Source organism: Sminthopsis crassicaudata, chromosome 4, assembly GCF_048593235.1.
Source record: "Sminthopsis crassicaudata isolate SCR6 chromosome 4, ASM4859323v1, whole genome shotgun sequence".
Classification (NCBI taxonomy): Eukaryota; Metazoa; Chordata; class Mammalia; order Dasyuromorphia; family Dasyuridae; genus Sminthopsis; species Sminthopsis crassicaudata.
In genome coordinates, this window is record NC_133620.1 from 250,334,131 (window position 1) to 250,351,007 (window position 16,877).

Here is a 16,877-nt window from a genome sequence, read left to right on the forward strand (position 1 = left end):
CATTTGAGGCTTCATATTACACTGAAATGAAACTAAGACTGCCTCCAAAAGCTCCCCAAGAAATCTGCTCCCAGAGAACACTGCACTTAAGGGAAGAGCATTACAATAAACTCTCTAAATATACCCATAACAGAGATACAGTTCTCAAGAATTCCTTCATTTTTGCCTTTTTATGCTTCTCTTGAGTTTTGTTTTTGGAGATCCAGTTTTTGGTCCACCTTCGATATTTTCATCAGAAATAAATAAAAAAAAAAATTACCTGTATCATTTAATGTCCATATTCTTCCCTGAAAAATATCACTCTATTTAACTGGACAGTTGATTCTTGACTACAATGCAAATCCCTTTGCCTTTGGAATATCAGATTCAAGTCCCTTCAATTCTTTAAGATGGAAACTGCTAGGTCCTGGGAAAGTAAGCATGATTGTGGCTCCTCAATATTTGAATTGTTTCTTCCTGGCTGCTTGCAATATTTTTTCCTTGGTCCAATAATTTTGAAATTTAGCTACAATATTATTTGGAGTTTTCATTTTGAGGTCTCTTTCAGGAGGTGATAGATAATCCTTTCAATGGCTATTTACCTTATGATTCTAGGACATCCAGGAAGTTTTCCTTCATGATTTTTTTTTTTTTGAAAGATGATGTCTAGGTTTTTTTATTCATCAAGTTTTTCAGGAAGTCTAATAATCCTTAAATTATCTCTCCTAGATCTATTTTTCAGGTCAATTGTTTATCCAATGAGGTATTTTGCATCTTATTCTATTTTTTTTTGTTTGTTTAACTAATTCTTGATGTCTTATTGAGTTATTTATTTCCATTTGTTCAGTTCTAATTTTTAGTGAATTATTTTCTTTAGTTACCTTTTTTAGATTATTTTGTGATTTGCCGATTGAATTTTTAAATTAGCTGTTTTGTTCGAATCCATTTTACAAATTCTGTTTTTCAAGGAGTTGTTTTCTTTTTTCCATTTTGTCAAATCTATTTTGTCAGGAGTTATATGTTTTTTCCATTTCACTAAATCTATTTTGTAAAAAAAAGTTTTCTTCAGATAATATGCTTCCTTTTCCAAACACACTTCCAAAGTTCTCTTTTCCTTTCCCCATTTTTCTTTTAACTTTCTTTTAAGATCCTTTTTGAATTCTTCCAAGAGAGACTTGTGAGATGGGGAGCAAGTAATATCACCCTTTGGGGCTTAATATAGAGACAATCTACTTTTAGTGTCCTCAGGGTTTGAAATCTGTTCTTCTCTTTCTCCATTAAAAACTATCTATGGTTAGAGTTCTTTATACTTTTTTGCTCATTTTTAAAAAAAAAAGATTGAGATCTGGTTTTAGGACAATGGGAGATTGCCCAATCTTCCTCTATAGACTGCACAGTGGGTCTGTGCTGACTAATTTCTGGTCCTAGGTGGGTGTGGCTAGGTCCTGATATTCTGGAGTTGAGAGGCTCACTATTTGAATTTTATATTTCTGTTGGATGTCTTACCACTAATCTGCTGATCTACTGGCTTACAACCAGCACAGAGAAGTTAGCACTGATGTAGATGACTCCCAATAGATTTCCTGATACGTGGAGCCTATATCACCATTGGTCTCAGCACTTCCTGTACTCAGCCTGCCTCCTTTCATACCCTATTGAAATAAACCTTTTCTAAAGATCTTCCAGATTATCTTCTGCTGGAAATTTATTACACTTGAAATATTTGTGGGTTCTGTCAGTCCAAAACCAGTTTAGAGGCTTGATTTCCTGTTAATTTGAGGGACACCAGGGAGAGTTCAAGAAAAAAAAAAAAAAGTGGAGTCTTCTCTCTGACATCTTGGCTCTGTCCCCTCCAGAAAAAAATTTCTGTGATCATAAATGCACATGCATATTGTTAAATCATATCAGTAGATGTAGAGTTTATATCTTTCACTCCTAAAATCACAGATCTACACCAAAATCAAAGCAAAAAGATAATGAGCATTATAACAGAGTTTTTTTTTTTTTTTTTGTTATGGTGGAGTATCTATTTGGAGACTATTTTGATAATTTCCAATGATATAAAACGTTTAAGAAAAAAACTCAAATAATATTTCAAAAATGGTCATAAAATGTTAAAATTCAGAGATAATTTTAAAAATTCAGTAGAGAGTATGAATTATATACTCTATAATTGAAGCATTCATCTCCGGAGATATACAAAGATTAATGGAGCAGTTCTTGATTTCAAGAATTTTACAAAATAGCAAAAGAAATAATACATAAATGCAAATATAAAATTAATATAAGAATGAAAAATATAAAAAGATTGCTATGAGTATGCATAGGAGAGAGAAAGAAGACTTCTAAGCTAGAGAAGCAGTGAAAGTTTCAAGAAAATATCATATCTGAGCACAGTTTTGAAGAATGTTCAGGAATTCAATAGCCAATTATTGCAGAGGAAAGAATAAGAGTATTTAAAGTAATGTGAATGTTTAGAGCAAATAAATTGGAGAAAGATGGGATGAGAAGAATTGAGAGCATGGTAAACTATGGTACTCACAACAAAATGCTATCTGAGAATTAGATGACAATGTAAAAGATGCTGAGGATTAATCTATGGAAAAATAGAATTTTAAGAGAATAAATTTGATTAGTTATTTTTCCTGGAAAGCAATTGATATTTTTTTTTGTGACAGAGAAAAAAGTAGTGAACAAGGCAGGAAAGCATTTAGGATGTGACAGAGAAAGATCTGAATGCATAAGAAATATGTTCATGATTTGTTTGTTTGCTTTTTATTGTTTTCTTCTTCCTTTAATACATTTCTTCTTTAATGAAAAGCTTTTCATAGGATTTTTTTGTGCAAGAATAGCAAATATAGTAGAATTAATCAAAATTGTACTATACAGGTACCCCAGAACAAACTGATTAGTTTTTTTTGCTTATTTGTTTTTGTAGGAAAATATGAGTTTTCCTACAAAGTACGAACATGTTCTAACAGTTTCAAGGACAATGCATTTATATCTTAAGAATGAAACTGAGAGGCTAATCACTGATAGTTTATTAGGTTTGTTTATTTGTTTCAGTAGAAGGATAATAGAGATATTCAATCTCCTTTACAAGGAAAGAAAAACAAATCTTCAAGACATAAAAGTCTTACAGAACTATATGGGAACATGGCAGATAATATCTGAGAAGAGATTCAGTATTGAAATTCATGGATAAGGCTGCTGAACTATAGAGGATCTATAAATCCACAAAGGGAGAGAAGATAAATTATAAAGTGAGAAACATAAAACAAGAGACAAGGAATTTTACAGAAATAATGGAAAATAAAATTCTAAGAAAAAATAAATAAATGAATAAGTAAAAAGTAAATAAATAAATAATTTGAAAGTCTATAAATCAGCAGAATGATTCATAAATATAGTAATAAAAATCAGTACTAAGCTGACAAAAACTCTAAATCAAGTTTTGCAAATTATGCTTCAAAGTCTCAAACTGATTGTCAGGCAGCTCAACAAAAGCATATTTCAGAAGTACCCACTGATATGAATATCCCAACCCTCAAAGTTTGTACCTCCCTCTTTTCCTTTTTTATTTGTCTGTACTAAATACTTGTTTCCAAACTATTGTCTTGGTTATACTTAGCATTCATTGCCCACAAATATTTCAAAGATACTTTCTGATTTATTTTTCTCTTCTTTCAAAGTATACACAAATATTTATAATCTGTTCAGGCCTTCCCAAGTATATTTCTGCTTTATAAGGCCAAGTTGCTCAGGGCAAAAGTCGATAAAATATCTTAGATCAAAGGAGTTATATACATGAAGCAGATATTTACACATTGACTTTTTAAGAATGTTGTTTATGTTTTTAGATTTAGTGGCACTAATCCTTTGCACTCCCCTAACCTCACCCTTATTTTGCCTCTAACTGGTTTATAGAAATAATTGAAATATTTATTGCTACTATTATCAATATCATTATAAACATGAATAAATTTATAATGAGAGTAGCAATAGATCTACAAACCTTTATTTTGAAAGGAACTTGTGTTGTATACTAAAATACATTTTAGAAAATAATTTTTACAGTGAAATATTACAAAGTAAAATTATACTTAATTGTATACTTTATTAATTTTTAAAGAATAATATATCATTAAGTGCATTCTTTGCTTATTAAGTTAAAAAGTGAAATAAATGATATCCTTAGTTTTTCCCTAAATTTATTTTTTTATACCAACTTCTTTTGTTGACTGGCTGATTTAATGATCAGCCAAGGATTCATAATTTATCAGTTTTCACTCTATCTTCTAACAGATTTTATTCCTTACATATCTCTTTAGATGGTCTCCATGAGTTGTGGTTGCTGGAAAAAAAGCAAAAACAAAAAAATAAAACAAAACAAAAAAACAAACAAACACTGCTAGTTATGCAGTATTTTGGTGGTCACTTTTGTTTTGTTTTGTTTTGTTTTGTTTTCTATTCACTGTAGTTATTTACTCAGAAAATAAATCAAAATCTTATTGCATGAACCACAGGCAAATATTCTTAGCTAGGCAGAATCTTCCATTATAGCCTTAGGGAACAAAATCAGATGAGGTGTTGGAAGAGGCCTCTAGTGAATGCCATAGCATTGAACTTTAGAGTAAAGCCAGACTTTGACAAATCTATGGGATGTAGCATAGATCTAATAAAACATATTAGGATGAGCTGGTTTTTACTACAACCCAATATAAAGAAGAATCATATTTACTTATGAGTAAAGAAATTGAACGGTTCATATATATGTCACAGTATATGAATATACAAAACAATAGTAGTTTATATAAATTAATAGTCTATGTGACCAGATTTTTATGTATTGAAATTTTTCTTGATAAATTAATTTTTTTTTTATTTAGTGGTAATATATATTTGGAGGGATACTTAGAACTTGAGCTTTAAGTGTGGGAACTTGAGAGAAGGAGAAAGATGAGAAAGAGGAAGAGAAGCAGAAGGAGGAGAAAGAGGATGAGAAAAAATTAGAGGAAGAGAAAGTATAAAAAAAGAGGAAGAAGACAAGAAGGAAGAGAGCAAGAAGAACAAGAATATGTAGAAGAATAAGAAAAATATATTTTGTTACATGCACTATCACTCATTAAGATTAATGAGAGAACAATAACTAATATTTTAATATAGAGAGTTTATGAATTGCTGGTATTTTTGCCTCACTATGCATATTTATACAAATTATTGTTTCATTTTAGATTAATAACTAGATGTTTCTTAAATTATTCTATTAAAAAGAATAATTTAATATTTTAATACTATTTTATTTTTCCAAACACATTTAAAGATAGCTTTAGACATTCATTTTTGTAAGATTTTTGTGTTTTATATTTTCTCCCTTCATTATCCCTGCTCAAGACAGCAACTAATCTGATAGATATAGGTTAAATATGTGCAATTATTTTAAACATATTTCCATATTTGTCATATTGTGTAAGAAAAATCAAATCAAAAGAAAAAAAAACCTTGACAAAGGGAAAAAAAAACAAGCAAATAAAAAGAACTGTGTCAAGTTAAAAAGCATACAAGTCATTTCCCAATTGATAAATTATCAAAGGACATAAACTAATATTCAAATGATGAAATTAAAGCCATTTATAGTTATATGAAAAATGTGCTAAATCACCATTGATTAGAGAAATGCAAATTAAAACAACTCTGAACTACCACTTCATACCTCTCAGATTGTCCAAGACATAAGAAAAACATGATAAATGTTCGAGGGGATTTGGAAAAACTGGGACAGTAATGAATTGTTGGTGGAGTTGTGAAATGATTAATTCATTCTGGAGAGCAATCTGTAACTATGCCCAAAGTGCTATAAAAGCATATACAGAAATATCTCTAAATTATAATTATATATATTACATATACATTATAAATTACATAATTATAAAAGGGCTAGAAAAGTTTATGCCCTTTTACCAAGCAGTGCCATTACAAGAAATCATAAACAAAAGAAAAATACTCCACATGTGCAAAAATGTTTTTAGCAGCTGTTTCTGTGGTAGCTAAGAATTGGAAAATGAATAGATGTCCACCAATTGGGGAATGGTTGAATAAGTTGTGGTATATGAAGGTAATGGGTTATCATTGTTTCATAAAAAGTAATGAACAATATGATTTTAGAAAAAAAAACTTTAAAAGATTTACATGAATTGATGCTGACCGAAACAAGCAGAGTTAGGAATACACTGTACACAGTAATAGCAAGATTGTCCAACAATAAACTATGAAAGTCTTAGTTCTTATAAGTGGTTCAGTAATTCAAGGCAATCCTAGTATACTTTGGATAGAAAATTCCATCTGCATGCAGAAAGAGAACTAATGAAGATTGAATGTAAATCTATACAAGCTATGTTCACATAATTTTTTTTTCCTCTTGTGGTTTTTCCTTTTTGTTTTGATTTTTCTCTCTCAATATGATTCATAAAGAAATGTGTATTTAAGAAGTTAATATATATGTAAACCAGAAAAAAAAAACAATTAATAAAATATAAAAAATTAACAAAGTTGTTCCGAAGATCAAAGGAGACTATATAACAGTACCGGGCATATAAGAAGTTTTATACAAATGCTCATTCCTTTTCTTGTTCCCCTTTCAAATGTATTTTTTTAATGTTGTCTCCCTCATTTTCTTAAATCAGAATAATCACAATAATATATTAAATAAATCACTGAGCTGTTATGTTTGCCAATTTCACTGTTGTTGTTGTTGTTGTTTTTTGTAGTATGTGGAGAAAAGAATCACTTGCAGCATAAGTATTTATACATTTAACTTTAAAAATAAGGGCATCTAGATGGTGCAGGAGTAGAGTACAGGGCCTGTAGTCAAGAAGATTCATCTTCTTAAGATGAAATCTGGACTCAGATACCAGCTGTGTGACTTTGGGCAAGTCATTTAACCATGTCCTCATCTGTAAAATGTGCTGGACGAGGAAATGACAAATCATTCCATTATTAATGTCAAGAAAACCCCAAGAGGCATTATGAAGATCAGACAGGAATAACAACAATTTAACAAGAAGAAGACAAAATTAGATGAACACAGCATTATGTATACTCATATTGATGAAAAAGCATAGACAATTAAATATATGTCATATGCAAAGTTGGCTTATACTATCCAGCCAATACAAATAATATCTATATTAGTGTTGTCATTGTTGTTTACTTTTTTACTACTCTAGTTCTCAGGTCCACATCCATATATTTTAATTGAATAACCATTCCATCATAATGTAACATCTCCAACTAATGGTTAATCCAGTGAGGTGCTTGGAAATATTTCATTACTCTTTCTCTTAAAAAAAAAAAAATAGGACATAAGTTTAATTAGAGGCAGCTAAGTAATACAGTAGATAATGTACAGGAACCTATATTCTGAGGACTTGAGAGAAGTTATCTTTAAGCTATAGATTATATAGATTTATCTATATAGATACAGTCTATCTGTATGTGGTTATATAATATGCTGGTCTATTCATTGTTCTGCAAGACCCTCAATTAATTATGTGTATGAGGCTTGGAGCTGGTCCAGGTTGGAGTGGACTGGGGACAACAATCTTTACCTCTTTTTAGGGAAAACAAATCTATTTTCCAAGAAGGAAGGAAAAGGGACATAATCCAAGTAGTTGGAAAAAGTGCTTGGATGAATCTATGCTAGTTATAAATATAATTATTATATGTAAATACGTCCCCAGTGGGCTTTTCTGTATGCATTTTGGATAAGTATCTGAGCAGTTCCAGGAAGGTTTTAGGACCTCAGAACTTACATATATTGTGATGTAATTACTATCATTTACTTTGTAAAAATTCTTGTATTGCTTTGATGAGCTGTGGGACTCCTACAGAAAGCTAAGCATGTCCATTGAGTGCAAATTTAATTAAGAAGTCTTTCCTTAGATGGAAGACTGTCTGAACCTGAATTCTTTTAGAGGCAACATCACAACATATACTTGATCTTTCAACTTAATCATTGTATCCTTCATGATATCCTGACCTAGTCAATTGACACTATTATGTATAGAGAAAGAAGGAAAAAATGTGCAAGAATTTTATAGTGTATTCAGCAATGCCACTATAAAATTCTTGCATATTTTTTCTGTGTTAAGAAAAAGTTAAATGTCCTTTCTTTAAGTATACAATGATTTATAAATGCCTCAATTTGATCTAATATCAAACCTGAATAGAGACAATATAAGTGTTGAAACAATCAAGAATATTATTAGACTAGCTATATAGAGAATCAATTTTTTTCACTCACTTAGATTCCAAGTTATGCAATCAGGACAAAGTTATAATAGCAGAGTTCAGGTTGACTCTTTTGAAAAGATAAACAATTCATCATAATATAAAGTAGCTGTACAACCCCTCTCTCTCTCTTTCTTTTTCCTCTTCACACAAGAGGTCACAACAGAGAGCAACAGTTACAAATGAAGTTTAACCTTTATCCTATGCTAGATAGCACTGAAGAAAAATCATTGTAAATGAAGTTATTAAACAACAAAAAAAAGTTATTTTCTAACCCACTAATAAAAAAAAAAATAGTTGAAGTATTTTCTCAGCTATCTCATTCTATCTGCCACATCTTCAATAGAATAACTATGTAAACTAATTCAATTACTTCAATTATTTTCCCTAGGTTTCTATATCCTGTTCCTCTATAATTTTTTTTTCTTTTAAATGGTTTAAATGAGTCTTCTGATCCTTAGTGATAACAAAAATAATTTTCACAATTTTTTTCCCTGCTGAGGCAATTGGAGTTGAGTGACTTTCCCAGGGTCACACAGCTGGAAGTGTTAATTGTCTGAGGCCACATTTGAATTCAGGCCTTCCTCACTTAAGGGCTGGTGCTCTACCCACTGCGTCACTTAGCTGTCCTGATATTTTTAATCATCATTTTTATCATTAACAATAATAGTAGTAAGAACAGCATCAATAGTAGAAGTAGCACCAGCAGCAACATCACAATTAGAAGTAGTAGTAGTAGTAGTAGTAGTAGTAGTAGTAGTAGCAGTAGTAGTAGTAGCAGTACAAGTAGTAGTATTTGCAATTTGTGATGCTGATGGTATTAGTAGTATATAGTACTTTAAAGTTTATATAATTCCTAGGAATTGATCTCCATGGTCATACTCATTGAAAGAATCAGCCAAATACCTCTGGAAAGAGATCCCATAAAGAAAACCCCAAGGAACAGTGTTGCAAAATGCCAAAACTATATTCTCAAGGAAAAAATTACTGCAAGCTCAAAACAATTCAGATATCAAAAAAAAAAAAAAATACACAGGATTACCCAGGATCTGGAATCTTCTACAATAGAAGATCAGAGACCTTAGAATACCATATTCCAAAAGGCAAAAGACCTGGGGTTATAACCAAGAATTAACTACCCAGAGAAATTCAGTATCATCTTTCAGGAGAGGAGATGGAGCTTCAATGATGTACAGACTTTCAATCATTTCTATTGAAAAAAAAAAAAAAAAAACAGAACAGAACTAAGCAGAAAATTTAATCTACAAATGCAGGACTCAAGAGAACCATGGAAAAGTAAAGAGGGAAAATATATGTATATATTTAAATTGTTTATATCCTTAGATAAGAAAACAATCTAACTCTTGAGAACTGTATTTGTCACTGGGTCAGACAGAGAAGCACATCATTTATCTGGTAAATAAAAACTACTAAAAAAAATAAGATACAAATCATTCCTCAATTGATAAATGGTCAAAAGATACAGTTTTGAGATGATGAAATTGAAGCCATGTATAGTCATATGAAAAAATTATTTAAATAACTTTTGATTAGAGAAATGCAAATTAAAACAACTCTGAGATACTAACCTCACACTTCTCAAATTGACTAAGATAAGAGAAAAAGATAATGAAAAATGTTGGAGTGGATTTGGGAAAAGTGTGACAGTAATGCATTGTTGTTGGAGTTGTAAAACAATCCAGCCATTCTGGGGAGCAATCTGGAACTATTGCTAAAGGGCATGAAACTGTGCATACTTTTTGCTCCAGCAGTACCAGTGCTGAGTCTGTGAGCCAAAAAAAAAATCATAAGGAAGGGAAAAAAAACAATTGACTTCCAGCTAAAATGGCAGAAAGGACACACACACATCTATTTAAGCTCCATCTTGCTCTCAGAATTTTTTTTTTTCATCAGAAGGCCTCAGAATTAGTGCTTGATTTTAAAAACCCACAAATAATTACCAGCAGAAGATATCCTCAAAAATTTCCAGAAAAGGTCTGTTTTTGCTTGTTGGAAGGGACAGTTAGATCAGATATAGACTGAAGGCAGGCAGCAGCACAGCAGAGAGTGAGAGTACACAGGTAGCTCACACTGAGCAGATATGAAGGGGGTGGGGTATGATCTCAGCCATTTCTACGGGGAGAACTTTCCCACAGTGTGGCTACTTTGCCCTGGCAGCAAGCCAGTAGATCAGCAGAGAAGTTATAAACACAGGGGGTACGAACCATAACCCCAAAAAGCTAGAGTCTCTTGGGACCTGTCCATATCCACCCGGAGTATCTCTGCACCCTGTCAGAGTCTCAGAGAGAACATGCAATTCAGCCATTGCTGTACTCTTAGTGCCTCACTGCTGCCCATGTAGTCTGTAGAGGAAGCTTAGTAATACCATCTACCCCCCCAAAAAAAAAAAAAAAAAAGAAAAAAGAAAAAAGAAAAAGAAAACAGACTGCATTTGTTTTTTGCTTGTTTGGTTGGTTGGTTGGTTTTTTGTTAGTTTTTGTTTTCTTTGATTCTTCTTTGACAAAATGGGCAAAAAATTAAAATGGGCTGTAACCATTGATAGCTTCTATATGGAAAGAGAGCAGACTTTAAACCCTGAGGAGACTAAAAACAGACTGTGTCCAGATAAATCCCCAAAGGGGGATATGATCTGATCCTCAATACACAAGACTCTCATAGAAGAAATTAAAAAAGTTCTCACAAGAGAGCTAGAAGAAAAATGGAAAAAGAAAAGGGAAGTTTGGCAAGACTGTCTGGATAAGTTACCCTACTCATTTAAAGATAGAGGGGATAAAGAAATCAAATCCTTGAAAAACAGAATTAGTGAATTGGAAAAGGTAAACAATTCCAAGGAAAACAGAATCAGTGAATTGGAAAAAGAAAATAGTTTTCTAAAAATAAAATTTGTGAAATGGAAAAAAGAATCCATAGAACAAAACAATTTACCTAAAACTCCATTGGACAATTAGAAAAAGATATAAAAAAGTGAGTGAAGAAAATAATTCATTAAAAATCAGAATTGAACAAAGGGAATTGAATGACTTGAGAAAATGCCAAGAATTAGTCAAGCAAAACCAAAAAAAAAAAAAAAAGAAACAACGGAAAAAATGTCAAATACTTTCTTGGGAAAACAACAGACTTGTAAAATAGGTCTAAGAGAGAAAATTTGAGAAGCATTGGACTTTCTGAAAAATATGGTGAAAAAAGAGCCTGGACACTATTTTTCAGAAAATTAACAAAGAGAACTACCCAGATGTTATAGAAACAGAGGGTAAAATAGTCACTGAAAGAATTTATTGATCATCTACTGAAAGGAACACTAAAATCAAAACTCTAAGAAATATAGTGGGGGGGAGGAGCCAAGATGGCAGAGAAGATACACGCAATTTTATGATCTCCCTTGTTCCCTCAATATCAATTAGTTAAATCAACCTCAAAAATAATGCTGGACTGATAGAAACCACAAGGACTGGAAGCACGACTTAACAGCTGAAGAGAAACTGGAGTTTCAACAGAAAAGGTCGGTTCCCAGAGGAGGAAGAAAAAAGGCCAGCACAGACAGTTGGGTGCTAGCAAACTGCACTGATCAGGTTGGGGAGGGCTCTGGGATCAGAGAAGCCACTGAGATAGAAGAATCTGGCACAGGATATTAGCTCTTCTCTGCTTATAAAACAGCAGTTCAGAAGAGAAATCAAGGCACTTTAAAATGTAAAGCCAGATACTAGAACCACCCCAATCTGGAAGTGACCTAACAGATCTCGGCACTGTGGGTGTGGCCAACTTCGGCTGTCCAGGGCTTCACCTGGGGGTAGTTAAGAGATTGAAAACAGGGACACGGCCCAAAGCAACACATAGTGCCTGGCTCGGCTGGAGGCTGTGGAACTCAGCCACAGAAGTCCCAGAGAAGCAGAACCTTTGAAATAGGGAATTTTTGAAATAGGTTTCTGGGCAGACACTTCCAGTTTGAGTGTAGGGGCTTTTCACTCCAGCTGCTGACATCCACGCCCCACAGGACGCATTGGCTGGGCTTTGTGTCACCTTTACTGTTCAGTCTTAAACCTCAGGGAAGTCTCTAGGACACACAGCACACTCAAAGCGCAGCCGTACTAATCACCTCTGAGGTACTTCCAGGGAGGGGGAGAGGAACTCTCTCCCAGAGCTTTCTCTTAGCTCAGGCACAGGAGCCTTTGCATCCATCCAGTCTGGGAGGAAGCTGGTAAAGAAACTTCTTACCCCAGAGACAGACCCCAAAAGATGTTTACCCATGAGTAAAAAGCCAGGAAGAACCATTGATTCTTTCTACACAGAGAAAGAGCGAGTATCCAACCCCAAGGAAATGAATAGCAGAGAGTCAGCAGACAACAGCCTAAAGGGGAACGATACCTGCCCCCCCCATCACATACCTCTCTTCTAGAAGAGACTATTAAAAAATTAAGAGAGTTTGAAGAAAAATGGAGAAAGGAAAGAGAAGCTATGTTAGAGAATAACAATGTTCTGAAATTTGAGTTGAAAAAAATAAAGAATTCACAGGAGATTCAGGGAAGCAAAATTTGTGAATTAGAAAAGGTTAAAAAAATCACAGCAAAGTAGGATTTCTGAATTGGAAAATATAAAAAACTCAAGAAAGTAGGATTCATGAATTGGAAAAGATAAAAAAGTCTCAAGAAAATAGGATTTCTGAATTGGAAAAAGGAAATAATTCTCTAAAAAAAATTAGGGAAATGGAAAAAAAATTCAATAGGTCAAAATAATTCATTTAAAAACTCAATTGGGCATATACAAAAAGAACTAAAAACTGAAAATAACTGAAAAAAAAACTGAAAATAACTCCTTAAAATTCAGGACAGAACAAATAGAAATGAATGATTCATTGAGAACCCAAGAATCAGTCAAAAAAAACAAAACAAAAAACAAAAAAAAAGCTGGAGAATAACGTCAAATACTTAAATACTTACTGGGAAAATCTATAAACCTGGAAAATAGATCTAGGAAAGATAATCTGAGGACCATTGAACTTCCCGAAAATTATGACCAAAAAAAGAGCCTAGATTCTATTTTATAGGAAATCATTAAAGAGAACTGTCCAGAGATAATAGAAACAGAAGGGAAAATAGACATCGAAAGAATTCATCGAACTCCTTCTGAAAAAGACCCTAAAAAAAGAACACCATGGAATATTGTGGCTAAGCTGCAGAATTGCCACACAAAGGAGAAAATCTTGCAAGCAATTTAAATACCAAGGTGCCACAATAAGGGTCACTCAAGATCTGGCTGCCTCCACATTAAAAGATCAAAGGGCCTGGAACCTGATATTCTGAAAGGCAAAAGATCAAGGATTGCAACCAAGAATAAACTACCCAGATAAGTTTAGCATTTTCTTCCATGGAAGAAGATGATCATTCAATGAAATAGAGGAATTCCATTTGTTTCTAAGAAAAAAAACCAGACTTAATCAAAAAATGTGATCTACATCCACAAGACTTAAGAGAAACAGAAAAAGCTAAACAGAAATCTTGAGAACTATATCTCTGTTGTGGATATATATAAAGTCCGCATGGATAATTTGATTTTACTGAGATAAAAAAGGGGGTGTAGTAAAGGGAAGGGGATAGTATCAGAAAAACAGGAAGGAGTGATAAAAAGGGAAACTACAGACCAGTAAGAGGAATAGAAAATCAACCACATCTGAGGGAATTTAGAGAGTTGGAGAAACATTGTGTGAATCTTGCTCTCATCAGAAGAATGCTCAAAGAGTAAATAATTGACATATTTGTTTTTCAGAGAATTCTCTCTCAATTCGTTAAAAGGGGGAGAGGAAAAGGGAAAAGGAAAAGGGGAATAAGGGAAGGTACTTGGAAGGAGGGGGGAGGGATAGAAAAAAGGGAGGGCTGCACATCACAAGTGGGGTCTATAAATTAAATATCAGGGAAGGGGTTCAGGGAGGTAAAGGGAAAAAGCATAATCTGGGGATAATATGATGGCAGGAAATACAGAATTAGTAATTTCAACTGTAAATATGAATGGGATGAATGCTCCCATCAAATAGAGATGGATAGCAGACTGGATCAAAAGTCAGAACCCTACAATATGTTGTTTACAGGAAACACACTTAAAGCAGGGAGATACATACAGAGTAAAGGTAAAAGGTTGGAGCAGAATCTATTATGCTTCAGGTAAAGCCAAAAAAGCAGGGGTAGCTATCCTTATCTCAGATCAAGCTAAAGCAGAAGTTGATCTAATTAAAAGAGATAAGGAAGGAAACTATATCCTGCTAAAAGGTAGCATAAATAATGAAGCTATATCAATACTAAACATATATGCACCAAGAGGTATAGCATCTAACTTTCTAAAAGAAAAGTTAAGAAAATTGCAAGAAGAAATAGACAGTAAAACTATAATAGTGGGAGATCTCAACCTTGCACTCTCAGATTTAGACAAATCAAACCACAAAACAAATAAGAAAGAAATTTAAAAAGTAAATAGAACATTAGAAAAACTAGGTATAATAATAGACCTTTGGAGAAAACTGAATGGCAATAGAAAGGAATATACTTTCTTCTCAGCAGTTCATGGATCCTATACAAAAATTGACCATATATTAGGACATAAAGATCTCAAAATTAAATGTAGGAAGGAAGAAATAATAAACACCTTCTTCTCAGATCACAATGTAATAAAAACTACATTCAGTAAAAAGTTAGGGGTAAATAGACCAAAAAGTAATTAGAAACTGAATAATCTCATCTTAAAGAATGACTGGGTGAAACAGCAAATTATAGAAACTATTAAAAATTTGACCCAAGATAATGACAATGATGAGACATCATACCAAAATCTGTGGGATGCAGCTAAAGCAGTAATAAGGGGAAATTTTATATCTTTAGAGGCTTATTTGAACAAAATAGAGAAAGAGAAGATTAGTGAATTGGGCCTGCAACTTAAAAAGCTAGAAAAAGACCAAATTAAAAACCTCCAACCAAAAATTAAACTTGAAATAAAATAATTAAAAGGAGAAATCAATAATATTGAAAGTTAAAAAAAATATTGAATTAATAAATAAAACCAAGAGTTGGTTTTATGAAAAAGACAATAAAATAGATAAACTTTTGGTAAATCTGATCAGAAAAAGGAAAGAGGAAAATCAAATTGTTAGTCTTACAAATGAAAAGGGGGATCTTTTCACAATGAAGAGGAAATTAGAAAAATAATGAGTTACTTTGCCCAACTTTATGCCAATAAATTTGATAACTGAAGTGAAATGGATGACTTTCTCCAAAAATATAGGATTCCTAGATTAACAGAGGAGGACATAAATTGCTTAAATAGTCCCATTTCAGAAAAAGAAATAGAACAAGCTATTAATCAACTCCCCAGGAAAAAGTCCCCAGGACCAGATGGATTTACATGTGAATTCTACCAAGCATTTAAAGAACAACTAACTCCAATGCTATATAAACTATTTGAAAAAATAGGGGATTAAGGAGTCCCACCAAACTCCTTTTATGACACAGATGTGGTACTGATACCTAAACCAGGTCGATTGAAAACTGAGAAAGAAAACTATAGACCAATTTCCTTAATGAATATTGATGCTAAAATCTTAAATTAGATATTAGCAAAAATACTTCAGAAAATCATCCCCAGGATAATACACAATGATCAAGCAGGATTTATACCAGAAATGAAGGGCTGGTTTAATATTAGGAAAACTATTAGTATAATTGACCATATTAATAATCAAATTAATAAAAACCATATGATCATCTCAATAGATGCAGAAAAAGCATTTGACAAAATCCAACATCCATTCCTACTAAAAACTCTTAAGAGTATAGGAATAAATGGACTATTCCTTAGAAGAATCAGAAGCATATATTTAAGACCATCAGTAAGCATAATATGCATTAGAAATAAACTGCAACCTTTCCCAGTAAGATGAGGATTGAAACAAAGTTGCCCACTATCACCATTACTATTCAATATAGTACTAGAAACACTAGCCTCGGCAATAAGAGCAGAGAAAGAGATTCAAGGAATTAGAGTAGGAAATGAGGAAATCAAACTCTTTGCAGAAGACATGATGGTATACTTAGAGAACCCCAAAGACTCTGCTAAAAAGCTATTAGAAATAATTCAGGATTTTAGCAAAGTGGCAAGATACAAAATAAATCCACAGAAATCCTCAGCCTTTCTATATATCACCAACAAAATGCAACAGCAAGAGACACAAAGAGAAATTCCATTCCAAACAAATATTGAGAGTATAAAGTATTTGGCAATCCGTCTACCAAAGAATAGTCAGGAATTATATGAGAAAAATTATAAAACACTTGCCACAAAAATAAAGTCAGATTTCAATAATTGGAAAGACATTCAGTGCTCTTTGATAGGCTGAGCAAATATAATAAAGATGGCAATACTCCCCAAACTAATCTATTTATTTAGTGCTATACCAATCAGACTCCCAAGAAACTATTTTAATAACCTAGAAAATATAACAACAAAATTCATATGGAAGAATAAAAGGTTGAGAATTGCAAGGGAACTAATGAAAAAAAAGTCAGATGAAGGTGGTCTACATGTACCTGAACTAAAGCAATATTATATAA